The sequence below is a fragment of the Lacerta agilis genome, chromosome 4, assembly GCF_009819535.1.
Source record: "Lacerta agilis isolate rLacAgi1 chromosome 4, rLacAgi1.pri, whole genome shotgun sequence".
NCBI lineage: Eukaryota > Metazoa > Chordata > Lepidosauria > Squamata > Lacertidae > Lacerta > Lacerta agilis.
The window spans coordinates 82,676,207-82,692,162 of NC_046315.1; the positions used below are offsets into that span (position 1 = coordinate 82,676,207).

Here is a 15,956-nt window from a genome sequence, read left to right on the forward strand (position 1 = left end):
AGTCGCATACATACCATATTGGCCCAAATATATGCCACACCCACAAATAAGCCGCACCTTTAAATTCTGGGAGGGGGGAGAGAGAAAAGAAAAGATAATACCCAAATATAAGCTGCTCCCTTAAAATTGGGTTACAGGCTGAAAATCACTGTGGTTGGTAGAATTGTAACTCCGAGCCAATTTAAGCCTTTGATCTTGCAAGCCCACAAAAGTTACTGTACAATCGCTAAAATTGCAAATCGCTACTCAATTGCTACAATTCCGCAGGCACTCAAGCTCTCAAATCAGCAATAAAACGGTTCTTTGTTCCATTTCGCCGTATGTCTGTTTCAGCAGCAATATCGTAAAAGCCCATTTTTGTAAGGTCGCGAACATAAGCTGCACTTTAGCTTTTCATGGTCAGATTGGGAGAGGGTGTGTGGAATTGGCTTATATTCGGGCCAATATGCTAAATAGTCTTTTCTGCTTTCTTGGGATTTTGGCACCTAGAATTCCAAAAAGGAAAGCTTCAGGTTCTTTAGAAAAGGTTATTTTAAACATTTTTTTTTCAACTCATTATGTATCATTTCCCAAAATTCTTTTACTACCTTACATTTCCACCACATATGATAAAAGGTGCCTTCTTTTTCCTTACATTTCCAGCATACATTTGACCCTGTAATCCAGACAAAATCCAGTTAAACGTTAAATATGAGTCAAAAGCTATGAATTGGATTCAGTGGTGTGCACCCCCAAAATCAGCCCTAGTGGGTTGAAGGACCCTTTGGTGCAGATTTGGGGTGTGTGTGCAAAGGGGGCTGCAGAAGGGAGAAGAAAAACATCACTAGACATTGCCTTACTGGGACATGGTGCAGGATAGTGGCATTCGCTCCTGGAATTATCTATATTGTATCCAAGCCATTGGAATATTCAGCATTTGGATAAGCAGGAGGAAATTAGAGATTTCTTATTCATCTGTAAATAGGAAAATATAACGATTACACACGGGTTGGTTTTTTAGTGAACGAGGTTTAGAATACTGGAAAGAGCCAGGCATATTCCTCCTTTTCATTAAAGGTACATGATTCCTGACTTTTGCAATGCGAGGATACTTCTGACAAAAAAGAAATAGGCATATAAACACAATAAATAAATAAATATCCCCGTTTCTTATTTGTTTGTGATCAGGGCATGAAAAATTGCAGTGGAGGGAGGGGGCAGGGGAGCGAATCGGACTATTGTTTGATAATATCATTTCCAGCATTCTTTTTTATATATTAAAAAAAACATTGTTCTCTGGGGCATTTCCCCCCTATAGATTTTTGTTTTTAAAAAAGCAACAGAACCTTGGAATCTTAATTGCTGATTTTATTGAATCCTTGTTCACAATGCTGCAGCAATCCGAATGTGTTATTCATGATGCAAAACTTAATTAGCTGCTAAGTAAATGGTTCATTAAATAAATCTTATTCTGATTGTTCTGGGAAATGCCAGGCGTAAACATTGTCTTTCAAAATTTGTGACTTATTCAGGGTGGAGGGAGAGCGTGTTCCAATTGAGCGCGGATCGGCGCAATTAGGAATGAAGATGCCTGGGTTTAGAGAGCGTCATTCCTCAAGGCAGAAATTCTGCTACTTGGATTTCCATTCGGAAGTTCATTGGAACTAGAGCGGCTCAGTTATGACCTACCATGAAGTCATATTTTGAGAAAGCAAAGTTAACTTTAGGAGGGAGTCCAAGCTGCAATTATATTCATGTGCTACAATAGCTGGAGGTTGATAACGCCACATTGTTGGGTAATAGCTCCGAAAAAGATGTAAGCTGGGAACAGAGCGGGAGCATCGACAACAACAAGAATGTACATTGTGAGCACATAACTACGGCTCTATTCCCTAACAAGAGGCTTTTTAAATATACATGGGCTTCCATGAACAAGTTAGTTCAGAGAGCGCTCAATTCACCAAGGCCTCTTTCCCTGCACTTGGGGCTCCCGGTTCGGAGCAGTTTTGCCGCTATTGAAACAGCTGTGCAATTTCTGATTTGGTCATGGATAGTTTTAATGGCATCATAAAACGAAGGAAAGAAGAGAGGGCTTATTATCCTGCCAAGCTGCGTACAGTACAAGCAGCCAAGTTTGGCATCTGCAGTACACTAGATACAGCGTCCGCTTGGACTGGCACCTGCCCATTAATGCTAGGAGTCTGGGCAGTAGCCGCATGCCTTCATTCGGCAACGGGAAGCCACCAAGCCAAGGCACTGAGGAGGGAGCAGGAACCATGGTAGGAGAGTTCCAAACAGGAATGGCCAGCCAACTCACGTAGCTGTGGGTGGAGATTATTCCACTCTCCTCCCATGTTCTGGGCCCAGGTGAGACAATCCACCCACAATTCATTGGATTTGCTGATAAGCTGGTGCTGATATGGAACTAAAGGATGTCCGCATTATGAAGTTTTGCTTTACCTTTCAACTGAAGAAAAATTGGTAGGGTCAACTGGGGCTAAATAAGTTGCTTGGGGGGGCGGGGGCGTTACCTGCTGAAATTTGCCAGATGTAGGAAGCTATGGAAGCTGAGATGTGAGAGCCTCCTAACCATTTTGTTCTGCTTCGAAACTTCTTGTTGATTTTGTATGGGACCTGAGTACCACCTTTGCCATCTACAAGAGTGTTAAGTATAACTGATTTAATTCACACAGAAACAAAAAAATGGGTAAATGTGTATCACTGAGGGGTTGCTAACATTAGTGTTGTTTTTTTCCAATGTTGTTTTTTAAAGGACTCTGAGCTCCTTAATGGGTTAATGATTAACTAACTGGTTGTTGTTCTCTGGTAGCTAACATGTGAGTGTTGTAACCTTAGATCATGTGAGAGGTATTGGGTTGCAAATCTACATTTTGAAAGGAGTTGCCTTTGGTCCTTTGTCTCCCAAACTTCTTGGAATAAGGATGTAAATTAAGTTCTCCTGAAGGGAGAGTAAACTGCCTAAAGCCAATGGAGGCTGGAGGGAGGGAGGGAGGGAGGGAGGGAGGGAGGGAGAGAGAGAGAGAGAGAGAGAGAGAGAGAGAGAGAGAGAGAGAGAGACTTTTAATTATAGGTCTGTTTGGATTATTTCATATTTTGAAAGATGCAGAGCCTGTGCTGGACAGCACAAGATATTGTATGCATGTATGTTCGATGCTTACGTTTTGTTTTGAAAAGTTCTGCCGGTAAAAGTTTGAATAATATTTTTTATGGGCCTGGACAATGATTCATTTCCAAAAGGAGTCAATTCTTATGCTTCCAGTCGTTTCAAACTGCGCAATATTAGTATCTGCAACAGAGAGGTCTCAGTAAATATCCCCAAGCCAGCATCTCCTACAGCACCCATGAAAGATCTCACTAAATGCGGGTCCACAATGCATAAGAAACTGTTTGCTTTTCATCCTGCTTAGTTCCTGTTTGCAGTGTTCCAGCCTATTCTACATTGAGCACACAGCCTTTGAACATTCCCACATTTCAGTGGGTGCCAGGACTGGACATCCAACCTCCCTCCCTTTCTGAACAGAGGAGAGGAGCAAGGAGTTTGTCTCTGTGAGTGGCCATAGGAGTGACTGATATAGGAACCTTTTCCCCATTGAAGAGGAAGATTGATATTAGGGACTGGGACATGCCTGCACCATTTTGTGATCCTGTCTCTCTCGTTGTTCTTTTAGAGGGGGCAGCCATTTTGTGTTATCACACACACACACACACACACAGGCAAACCCAAACACATTGACCTGCAGATGTGTTGAATTGCAATTCCCATCACCCCTGACAATTGACCATGCTGGCTGAGGCTGATGAAAGCTGGAGTCCAGCAACACTTTGAGGGCCAAAGTTCGCCTGCCCCTGAGGTAGTGTCATGGACTGGTTAGACTCAGAGGAATGGTGGGAGGAGCCAGCTGGAGAACCACCAAGGGAAGAAGGCTTGGGGCCCAGGGAGTGGTGATGGGACACAGGGCCGGCGCGTCCATTTAGGCGAACTAGGCAATTGCCTAGGGCACCAAAATGGAGGGGGCGCTGGCCAGGCTTGGGTGGGACGGGCTAGCAGCAGCTTCTCCGCTGTAGTGGAGAGGTGCTGCTTGCCCCCTACATCACCACCCCGGCTCCCGCTAAAGCAGGCTTTGGCGGGGGCGGGGGGCGGGACGAGCAACAGCTCTCCGCTACAGTGGAGAAACTGCTACTTGCCTCTCCACCACCCCCACCTCCCGCTAAAGCAGGCTTTGGTGGGGGGCGGGGGGCACCAGAAGGTGGTTCGCCTAGGGCGCAAGAAGCCCTAGCACCGGTCCTGATGGGACAATGAGGAGTAGTTACAGGGAGAAGACTGGGAAGAGGAGGTGTCAGAGGCTGAAGGGGCAACAGGGATTAGTGAGCTGGGAGAATCCGTGGCAGAGAGAAGTCCAGAATCTGCAGAAGCTGGAGCAGGAAAGAAGGGAGGCTGAGAGGCAGAGATGAGTCAGACTGGTGAAGAGTCATGGGTGTCTTCACCTCCTGCTGTGACAAGCTCCCCACTCCTGTGGTCTCCCTGAACCAGAAGAGGCATGAAAAGGGCAAAGAAGATGTTAGCTGCACAAAGGCACCATCTCCAATTGCTGGGGGGAAGCCCTGGAGAGAAGGGGACTAAGACGGCTGTGTGCAGGCAGGGACTTTCAGTCTTGGCAACTGATTCATGGGGCCAGACCTACCAGGGATAAGCTGCTCTGCTCATCAGGCTTGAGACTTAACTAAGTCTGTGAAGACAGTGGTACCTCGCAAGACGAATGCTTCGCGCAATGAAAAACTTGCCAGACAGAAGGGTTTTGCCATTTTTTTAGGTGACTCGCAAGACAATTTTTTCTATGGTCGTGCTTCGCAAGATGAAAACGTTTTGCGATTTATTTATTTTTAAATTTCAATGCATTTCAATGGGAAACTGTGCTTCGCAAGACGAAATTTTCGCAATGCGAAACAACTCATGGAACGAATTAATTTCATCTTGCGAGGCACCACTGTACTAATAAAACGGTTTTGTGTGTGTGTGTGTGTGTTTTGTTTTTTGAATTATTTCAGACATTTTTATCGAAAGTTCAAAAAGTACATCATTATATGTGCACTAAACATGATAAGATGTAAATAAAAGAGAAAGAAAGAAAAAGAGAAACAGCACCCGTGTAGAAGGGAAGATAAAGAGGGGAGGAGAAAAAACCCAAAAGTGTATACTTTACAAAGTTGCTATTGTACTTCACCAGATCATAACCTATTACAGTATTTGTAAGAACAGATTCCAAATAACATTGAATTTGTCCATGGCAAGTCTGCATTTATATGCAAGTTGTTCATATGTTGCAAATGTTTTTTGCTAATAAAGAGTTAACTCCAACTGCGAACGGTGTGATTTATTGCCGGCACACTCTTGTGACAGGTAGATGGACTCAGAGCCCCATTTGTCAGGCTTACCTTCTTTTCAAAACTTTAACTCATTGCAATTGGGCACAAGCTGCCCATGCATCCCTAGCGATGTAAACCAACCATTATCTGGTAAGTCAGATAGGGAGGGACTGTCAGACAATTGGTTTGGGGGAAATCAATCAAGAAAGTTTATGCTAATAAGAGGTTCAATTCCTCATGCTAATTAAAGCAGCAACAGAGGGAAGAACTAATCATCACCTGTGGATCTGCCTGCCTAGAACCTGGGAGATTCCTTTTGGAAAATTGGAAGCCACTTAGGGCAGAAAGAAGGAAAGGGGAAAGACCTAGGCAGCCATATGCATAAAAAGAAAAAAAACTGAACAAAAAGAAGGGCTGCCATATGTCCGGGTTTTCCCAGACATGTCCAGGAATCATTCAGCAAAATGGTATCCGGGTGGATTTTTGCTGATTTGGCAAAAATGTCCGGGAAAACCCGGACATATGGCAAGTAGGGTATTCTTAAAAAAAAAAGTCTTTAAAAATCAAAAATGAATTTTTGGGAGGAGATGTTCCCAAAAAAAGCACAACAACTTTGTACAGATTTTCACTTTTGGGAATATGGCAACCCTTAAAAAAGGAGCAAGTAGAAAGACTGTATTTTGGTTATGAAATGTAATCTGTGGGAGCAACTCCTCCCATACCAATCTGCCAGGGGCCAATTGAGGACACACAGAGTGTGTGGGCCCATAGTAGGGGCTTGTTAGTGGTAGCTCCAAAACTCTTGAATGATCTCCCCATGGCCTTGCTCCATCATTACTGTAATCTAGGAGACAAATAGAGACTCACTTGTTCCACTAGGGCATTGGTAGAGGAAGCGTGATACAGAATATAGGTTTTGTGGAATTCTGAAACCATGTCCTTCTTGCAGTCTTCTCTACCAGCATCTGGTTGGCCATGGTGAAAGTCGCCCCATCCGTATTTTATGATATGCAGAATCTGAAGAGGTTGTTTCTGAACCCGATGAAGATTGGCTGTCTGCAATGTTTCGAGAATCACGTGAGTTTGAAGGTTTTTTTTCCCTGACACCGTTTTGCAGCAACTGGTATTATTCCCACAAGAAGCATTGCTGCAGACCTGCGCTTCTGTCAAAGTGAGGAGAAATTTGGGGTATGCAGCACTCCGAAGGAATGCTTAGACACCGTCCAGGAGAATTGCAGGGGAGCCAGCAACGACAGAAATAAACCAACCAAATTTGCAAAGGGAAGGTCTGTAGTGGCTCCTTTCTTTCTTTCTTTAATATCCTTCCTTGGCCTGACTTCCTCTGAGCAACCCTACAAAGCAAGCTAGGAAGCACTTTCGACATGGAAGCAAGGCCTTCGCTACGGTCTCCTGTGTGCATTGTTTCAGCGGCGCTCGAAGAGAGCTGCTTTTAAACGTTTATATTTTATTCAGAAAGCTTAATTGGGAGGTTTTTACAGCTCCAGATTAAAGTGCGTACAACAAAAGGAAAAGTTAAAAACCGCAGGCAAATTGCTGCTGGCAAATGATATTCAAACAGTCATTCCAAAACAAAAACAAGTTTTTTGATTGTTGCATGTGTGTTTGTGTTTTAAAAAGCGAGATAATAAAGTTTTAGCATTTGCCGCATTTGGGCTACATATGGCTTCTGTCCATTTTCCTGCCACCCGCTCCTCTTGCCCTGGTAATGGGTAGTAAAATAAGATATATGACACTGTTCTGCGGACCGGATCCATTCTACACTAAGGGTGCCATCCTTGATCCACGACTCTGGGAGAGGGGGAGTTGGATGAGGAGAAGGTCTCTCTCTGCCAAGCTAACAAAAGCTCCCACAGCCTTCAGCCATGGAGTGAGAATGATGATTTTGTTATTCATAAGCTGCTCATCTGACTGGGTTGCCCCAGTATTACCTTGCAAGTATAGGGCTCCCTATTCTGCCCACCAAATGTGGGGTGGGCAGAAGTGGCACCAATGGGCATTCCCAACGAAACAGGATTGGGGATGACCTGGGCCAACCCACGACCCACTGTATCACAGCCAAACTCATTGCCATCCCTTGATAGCATCGGAGTCGATCACTATGCCAGCTCCTGGGCTGGCATAGCCCAGGGTAAGCTTCTCCCTGCCCCATGCCTTCTGCAAACAAGAAGGTGGCAGCGGCTATGTGGCTGGGTCATGCTCAACATCTGCCTGGCCGTGGTTTGGCTGGCTCTGCAAGTTAGTCACACTTTTGTCGCCTCAAAATCAATGGGGCACATTTCATCATATGTGGTGGTCTTGTGAGATAGTAAAAGACGTCTGGGAAATGATTTAGAATGAATTGGGGGGAAACGTGTTTTAATGGCTGCATAAAACGAAGGAAAGAAGAGAGGGGGTTTTATCCTGCCAAGCTGCACACAGTACAAGCAGCCAAGTTTGGCATCTCCAGTACACCGGATATAGTGTCCACTTGGACTGACACCTGCCCGTTACTGCTAGAAGCCTGGGCAGTAGCTGCTGGCCTTCATTCGGCAACCGGAAGCCAACATGTCAAGGCACTGAGGAGGGAGCAGGAACCATGGTAGGAGAGTTCCAAACAGGAACGTCCACGCCAACTTACATAGCCATTGGTGGAGATTACTCTACTCTCCACCCATGTTCTGGGCCCAGGTGAGACATTCCACCCACAGTTCATTGGATTTGCTGATCGGGGAGGGGGGGGGGAGATGCAGTTTTGGGAATGTTTTTATCAGAAACCAAGGAAGGGGAGGAGCTAAGTCAAAATAAGTATGTATATAAATGTAATTGATGGTTATTATTGTTAAATCAAAAAATGAAAAATAAAATGTTTTTAATGAAATCAACGGGGGAAGTCCACCATGGCTTGAGTTTTTACATAGCGGCGATTGCTGTGCAATTTCACACCATTAATAGTAACTATTATAAACGGCTGGATACGAGGCTGTTAACTCAAGTTTTATGCATCACCAATGAGCTCTAAAAAACACCGCAGTCTCACAAAATCCATCAAGTGATAATTGGATCGCCGCTAATGAACTCTTGGTCTTTTGCATAATGCTCTCTTATTCACTACACCTGTAGAGAGCTCCCCTAAGAGGAGCGCGACTGAGAAACTCGACAGCCGACTGCACCGCCATGTGTGACCAGGGGGTGGCAGAGCCCAAACTTCAGGGTGTGTTTGGCACTGCACTGCCAACAGCCCCCCACCTGCAGTGCAGGATTCCTGCTCCCAGTGCCAGGGCAACAATACCAGACACTCTTCCCGCCCATCGATTTAAAAACAAACAAAGGTCTCTCCAACGATGGACACTGTGTGAGAACTCTTCGAATCTTCAACACCCGCAGAATTGCAGCCATAATCATCTTTCCATGCCAGCATTTTGTAGACACGTCAACCTACCGCTCTGCTTTCACTGAAAAATAATATTGTCTACACTTCCAAAGTTGGCACTTGTTTTACAGCTAAAGAAGCTCTCGATCAATGGCAAGGGTTTTTTTTAATCGCCTACTGCAGTACCAAGACAGCAGGTGTTGTGACTACCACTTTACCATGTGGAGAGAGAGATAGAAATTATGAAGTTCAGAGGTACACCTACACCCAGTGCTATTTTTCTGGGGAAAGAGGTGCCAGAATTCACCATGAACGCCTCCCTTGTTCTCTTAGAATGGGCAATGGCACCCACCTGAGAGTTCCGGCGAGTTCCGGCTGCAAAATAGTCCCGCCTACACTACACATGTAAACTGGCTTCACAGTTACCTCTTTTCCTCAGAGAAACCTGGGAATTTTCTTTTTTTTACCTAAAAGACAAAAGACGAGACATCTTTAAGAAACTTCCCTTTGTACTTTGTATTTCCCCCCCCCCACTCTTCGTCAACAAATGAGAAGAGAAATTGTGTTTGAAAATTATCAAAGGAAACATTTTTGTGAAATCCTCATGGGTCTAGCGCAGGGTTTCTGTCACACTTACCGGAGTTGTGAGGTTGTCTACATGCTTTCTGCAGTGCCACCCTCCTCAGCTGGGCTTTCCAGTAAGTGCAGAAACATGAGAAGGAGAGGTATAATGCTCCGAGCAACTGTTCGTTTATATTTTTTTATTTTAACATTGAAGGTCTTTTCTTTCTTTCTTTGTTTGTTTTACCTTTAAAGAAATCGGAATGGAAAGATTCCCTAAATAACAAAACCGGCAACTGCACCAATCTGAGGTTCTAGGCAGATGGCTTCCCTTTGTTTCCTGAGCTTCGATTAAAGCCCAAAGGAAGATGTCATGAGATAACTCGTCCCAGATCAGGAAGCGCAAAAGAAAAACACACATTTTCCACACACCTCTCTGGGCCATCTTGCAGCAGTAAGGGAAGCTGAAATCACACGCCACCACCCCTTAGAAATGCTAATGATTAAGCGGTATATGAATGCCTTTAAATAATTATGTATAATGCATAAAACCAAACACACCAACATGAGTTCAAAAAAGTGTCACATTAACAAGGCGGAAAAGTAGACGCCTATTTTACAGGGAATAAAACTTCCAAGAAACTGGAGGGAACATTTCGGCCCAGGACCTCTTCCAAACAAAATGTACCTAAATACCTAAAAATCCTTTAGAACAGAGACGGGGAACCCACAGCCTTCCAAATGTTGTTGAGCTGCAACTGCTATCAACCTGGAGTAAAGCTTGAGATTGTTAAAATAACGATGAAGATTACATTTTGTATTTCATTTGTAGACTTTGGGAATTTTGTTCCTGTTTACTGTCACTGCTATTCTGGTGCAAAATAAAGCACAGGGGGGAAAACCTACACCATTAAAATTCAAAAATATAAAAATAAAATAAAATTATAGAAACCTATAGTGTAGGCTGGGCATTTTTGCAGATTCATGGACCCTGGTGTGGTGTAGGCAAATAAGTACCTGTCCAAGTAGCCAACATGCATGACCAGCCTAACATTTAGAAAGTTTGCACATAGTAGATTGAAGCCCAGTTCATATGTAACTTGCTCAGCAAGGGTGAGTGGAAAAGCTTTTTACAGTGGTACCTCGGGTTACAGACACTTCAGGTTACAGACACTTCAGGTTACAGACTCCGCTAACCCAGAAATAGTACCTCGGGTTAAGAACTTTGCTTCAGGGGAACCAGGGTGGCGCTGTGGTCTAAACCACAGTCTAGGGCTTGCCAGTCGGCAGTTTGAATCGCCGCGACGGGGTGAGTTCCCGTTGTTTGGTCCCAGCCCCTGCACATCTAGCAGTTCGAAAGCACCTCAAAGTGCAAGTAGATAAATAGGTACCGCTCTGGTGGGAAGGTAAATGGTGTTTCCGTGCGCTGCTCTGGTTTGCCAGATGCGGCTTACTCATGCTGGCCACATGACCCGGAAGCTGTCTGCGGACAAATGCCGGGTCCCTCACTTCTCACAGTGAGAGAACCGCCAGAAGGCCCTCGGAGCTGGACCTCAGTGTCCAGGCTGAACAATGGAGGTGGAGACGCTCCGTCGGGTATACTGGGCCGAGGCCGTTTAGGGCTTTAAAGGTCAGCACCAACACTTTCAATTGTGCTCGGAAATGTACTGGTAGCTAATGTAGGTCTTTCAGGACCAGTGTTATATGGTCTCGGCGACCACCAGTCTAGCTAACCCCCTGTGCTATAGCTGCCATTTTCTCTGCAGAGCAAAACACACGGGGTGAGATCTAGCTAAGTAGTACTTCTGGAGTAGACTCACTAAAACCAATGGAACTGAAACAAAATGGTTAAGTCCATTGATTTTAATAGGTCTACTCTGAATACCACTAATGCTGTATGGCACCCATCATATTCACAGTATGGGTTATTTTTCCATGGGAAGCAAAGAGCTTGACAGGTGAGAAAATCAGTACATGAAGAAATGTTTGCAACTCAGTCTAAGTCAGGGGCTTGCACAGTTGCATTTGCCCTTTCAAAAAACTCTGGGAGGTCCAATCATGAATCTCTTGCTGTCACATCTAGTGGTGCCAATCCACTCTCCTATTAAATTTAGGAAGCCTTGGCTTGCCACATGAACTCTGGGTGGCCTTAAATGAATTACTAAGCAGGATACAAAGCACAACTTCTCTGAAGTTTAGGGGCAAATTGGAAAGGAACTTTCCCTTTATGTGCAACACACAGTAATTGTTTCTTCCGATGATGAAGTGAAGTATTTTTGGAGGCAGCTTAAAATAAAGCTCTTTAATTAGTAACCATTATCTCTCAAATAAAAGATTCATTAGTACTAAGTGTTTAAGTCAAACTAAAGAATGCATTTGATCCCTACTGGGCCTCTAAATGTAAAGTTTAAAATTGAAATTAATGTGCTTTGTTCGTTCATGAGAACCCACCACCCTGTTGCTAGTTTCAACGGTGGCGTTTCCAGTGAAACGCCATATTTTTAGATACTATGGTTTGGATCCAGACCAAGGCTGCAATCGAGACTCTTGCTGGTCTCTGCCTGTATAGTGACACCAGCATCATTTCAACAGTGCAGAGCTCCTCTTCGATCCACCAAAAGTACCACTGATGGAAGCCCTGCCTGGGTAGTCTGCAGAAAGCCCCCAAATCGAGACGGCCGGATCCAGCTCAGAATTCACTGGATCCCGGACCCAAGAGCTGCACCAGCTTGCTCCTTGGGAGGAGGAAAACAAGACAAGAAAGAAGTTTTTAGATGAACAAAGGTGCAGATGAATTTTAGGTAATATGCTATTGTAGCATTCTTTCCGTGGTCTCGGAAATATATATGGATCAGATATTGCCTCTATCAGGAATAAAGTCGCACACGTGTATAAATATATGGAGGCAATGAGGTTACCTTACCCGCTGTCAAAAGTCTCGCCCAGGCGGAAATTTCGGCAGCCGTTTGAATTGTCTGGGAAAACGTGGGCATGTGGCAACCCATTGTGTAAGGGGTGTGTGTTTGTGAAATGTGCTAGACACTCTTCAAAAGCTGTTTTCTTCTTGGGAGATTTTTGCAAAAGAAAAAGCTCAACAACTTTTGTGTTCTCATTTTCACTTCCTGAAATATGGTATCTCTACCACTAGGAGTCCAAGGGACTACCATAAGCCTGCTGCTGAGGGTTGCTCTATCAGTGGCGTAGTGTGGGTTGCCAGCACCCGGAGCCTAGTGGAGTGGGGGTGGGTGGGAGGTAAGGAAACAAAATGGAGTACACAGGCACATTCAACTGCCTAACGGCATCTGTCACCCAGGAAATCGCAGCCGCAGAGATAAGACAAAAAGAGTCATACTGTTGTTTAGAAAGGTCACTTCCTTGTTCGCACGGAGCCCAGTGACAGAAGCACACAGCTGTATTGAGGCAGCACCAGGTGTTGAAATTATGCACCCCCTAACAATTTTGCGCCCGGTGAAACCGCCCCTGTGCCCCCATATGCTACGCCACTGCTCGCTACCTGCATGTTCAGAGATCTGACTCCAAGAACAACGAAAGAAAACATGCCAGAACCCTCCTAACAAATCTGATAAATTCAAGATGTCCAAAAGATGATGCAATGCTGCTCTTGCCCTCTGTTGTAGCGAATCTGAAGGTGTTCTTGATGAAGGAATTACCTCTGTATCTATAACTCATAGAGAAATTTAGAAACACCTTCGCTTCTTGGGAGAATAGCAAATTTGCTGAATCCAGTGGTACCTTGGTTTACGAACTTACCAGTAATCCATTCCAGAAGTCTGTTCTTAAACCAAAGCATTCTTAAACCAAGGCGTGCTTTCCCATAGCAGCGGGGGACTCAATTTACAAATGGAACACACTCAACAGGAAGCGGAACATGTTCTGCTTCCAAGGCAAAGTTCACAAACCAAAACACCTACTTCCGGGTTTGCAGCGTTCTTAATCCAAGTTGTTCATAAACTAAGCTGTCCCAAAACCAAGGTACCGCTGTATTTCAATTCAAGGAGGGAGCATTGTGGAGACACAGGCTCCGATCCACTTTCACAACTGGTTGTTCTAGATTCAAGTCTCTCCCCCCCCCATCTCCATCCAAAGATGTGTCCAACCAGTTCAATAGGACCTAAACCTTAAGAAAGATCCCAGTGTATAATACTGAAAAGTGCACAGAAAGCTGAACAAGTCTATGAATCTTTCTTGGAGATCGACACTACAATTTTGAACAATCGAACCGGGGGCTATCTGCATCCAAAGCTTATGTTCCCGCACTGAGCTACGGCCCTCATAATTTAGAGAAGGAAGCTTCTATTCCTTAAAAAAAAAACCTCAGTATAAGTTAATAGCGACAGAGCAGTGCATACTCTAAATAGAAGCAATTAGCCGTAACACCGAGAAAATGAATGGAACAAACAGCCTCCACGATGCTGTGTAATGTCAGAAATGTTTGCTATTCATCAATTATTCCAAATACTATATTAGCTGTTTGGTTTTGTACACAGAATTGCACTAAAGATGCTTGTATGTACTGCTTTTCTTTGCAAAGGAAGTAGTCTGGTGAAAAATACTCCTAGATAGAATACCTTGGAAAAAATGTATCAGATTTCATAGCACGAAGCTGTTGACCCCCACATCCCCCTACCTGCTGATGGCTAAACAAGAGGTGTCAAGATCAGTGACACTGACCCACGTAATCTGGTTTTCGGGTGCTTTGTCATTCCGAGAGATGAAATGGATCAAATGGGACTCTTTCGGCAGCTGTGAAAAGGTATCCCGGGTTTATTCTTTCACAAATGCACTGGGTTCTTATCCTCTACTATTCTTGCTTTAGAGTTGTTTTCAAGTTGTTGTTATAAGTTACTTTCAGAAGCTTTCTTGCTCTGAACGGAAAGGTGTACATTCATTTAAATAAATAAAAATACCATAACGAAATGGGGGGGGGGAAGGTTAGGACTTTGCCTCTCTCTCTCCCCCCCCCCCTTGAAATATTTTCTAATTCCAGGAACTGACCTTCTCAAATCCGCTGCAAGCATAGATCAGCCATCTTGCTGCTCTTGCATTATGGCTTGTTGTGTCTTATACATTACTCCCATTTTTCAGAAGGAAGGTAGAGGTCAAGAACCATGGCATCTCAGAAGGTTGATGATGAGGCGGAACGTGGACCTGCATCTCTAAGACCCAGGTCCAACACCCAGTGGGAACAATAGCTACAGGCAACGGGATATGCAATGCATGGTAAGTTATTGTTTCTGCAGCATTTACATTATGCTGTACATAAATCACAATATACCAGCCCTGCCCCAGGCTTACAGTCTGAAAGACTAGAAGATACAGGAGTGGAGGGGGAAAGGATAGAGATCATAGGATGATGAAATGAGGCTGAAAAGCCATACCCTCCGACATTTCTCCAATGAAAATTGGGACGCCCCATTTCATAATGATAATTTTACTATTTATACCCCACACAAAGAATGTCCCAGCTGCTCTGGGCAGCTTCCAATGTATATAAAAACGTAATAAAACATTAAACATGTGTTGTTGTTGTTTTTTAAAAAAACTTCCCTATACAGGATTGCCTTCAGTCGGGGGGGGGGGGCGGATAACTCCACACCCTCCAACATTTCTCCAATGAAAATAGGGACATCCTAAGGAAAAGCAGGACATTCTGGGATCAAATCAGAAACTGGGGTGGCATCTCTAAATCAGGGATGTACCTGGAAAATAGAGACACTTGAGAGAACATTGGAAAATGTTTACTGAATATATAAGGGGGGGGGAATTGAGTATACTTGAAAACATTGGCAGCATTAAGATAAATTCAACAGTGTAAATAAGTGTTGGTGGATGTAACAATGGAATGCTGAATGGTTTAGTTTTTGTAAAATATGAGGGATTTATGAAATTATTATTATTATTATTATTATTATTATTATTATTATTATTATTATTATTATTATTTCTACCCCACCCATCTGGCTGGGTTTCCCAACAGAAAATTAAAAGCACAATAAAATGTCAAACATTGAAAACTTCCCTAAACAGGGCTAATATGCAAAATGAACCATGGAATGAGAAGAAGGGAAGTCATTTGTATTTTAAGGATGAGAGAGAGAGAGAGAGAATGAATCAGGACACTTGGAGGGTCTGAAAAGGTAAGTTTTTACCAGGCACCAGTTGGGATCAGTTTGGTCTTTTTTTGCTGGCGTTTTTCCTGGGACGCAGGTGTTGCATCTACCTGGTGATGCTCAATCTTATGCCCAGTGACTGAGGCCAAATTGGCCAAATTGTCCTTGCAAGAAAGTCATCTCCTGTGTATCCCTGTTCCTACAAACGGGGAGCCTTTTGTTTCATCTTTTGTGGGGAAACAGTGCAATGGGGTGTAATGGGTGAAGGCACAGATCACTTTTTTAAAAAAATGGAGGGGAGACATAGCTTTAGAAAAAATTCTGCCCCCCCCCATTCATTCAAACATAGCCAAATTAGGCTTGGATCCATTTAAGCAATCAGCAGCTAAACTGGATCCAGCTCTCCAATTTACAGTCAACTTGTTGTGGCTGTAAATATGTGTGCTGTCCCACCAATATTGGCATGTTTGGATTTTAAAAAAGCTAAAGGCCAAATAAACAGAGGAAGCAACGAAAATGTGCAACCAAAT

General features: G+C 43.9%; 1 long non-coding RNA gene across 1 annotated transcript in view; it reads right to left on the bottom strand.

The window, feature by feature from the left end:
- The window catches only part of LOC117045103, a 35,544-nt gene extending 21,181 nt beyond the window's left edge, over nucleotides 1-14,363 (bottom strand). The window contains exon 1 of the long non-coding RNA XR_004426396.1: nucleotides 14,312-14,363. This is a non-coding gene — a long non-coding RNA (uncharacterized LOC117045103). The remainder of the gene's footprint in view (nucleotides 1-14,311) is intronic.
- Between the last annotated feature and the right edge of the window lie 1,593 nt (nucleotides 14,364-15,956).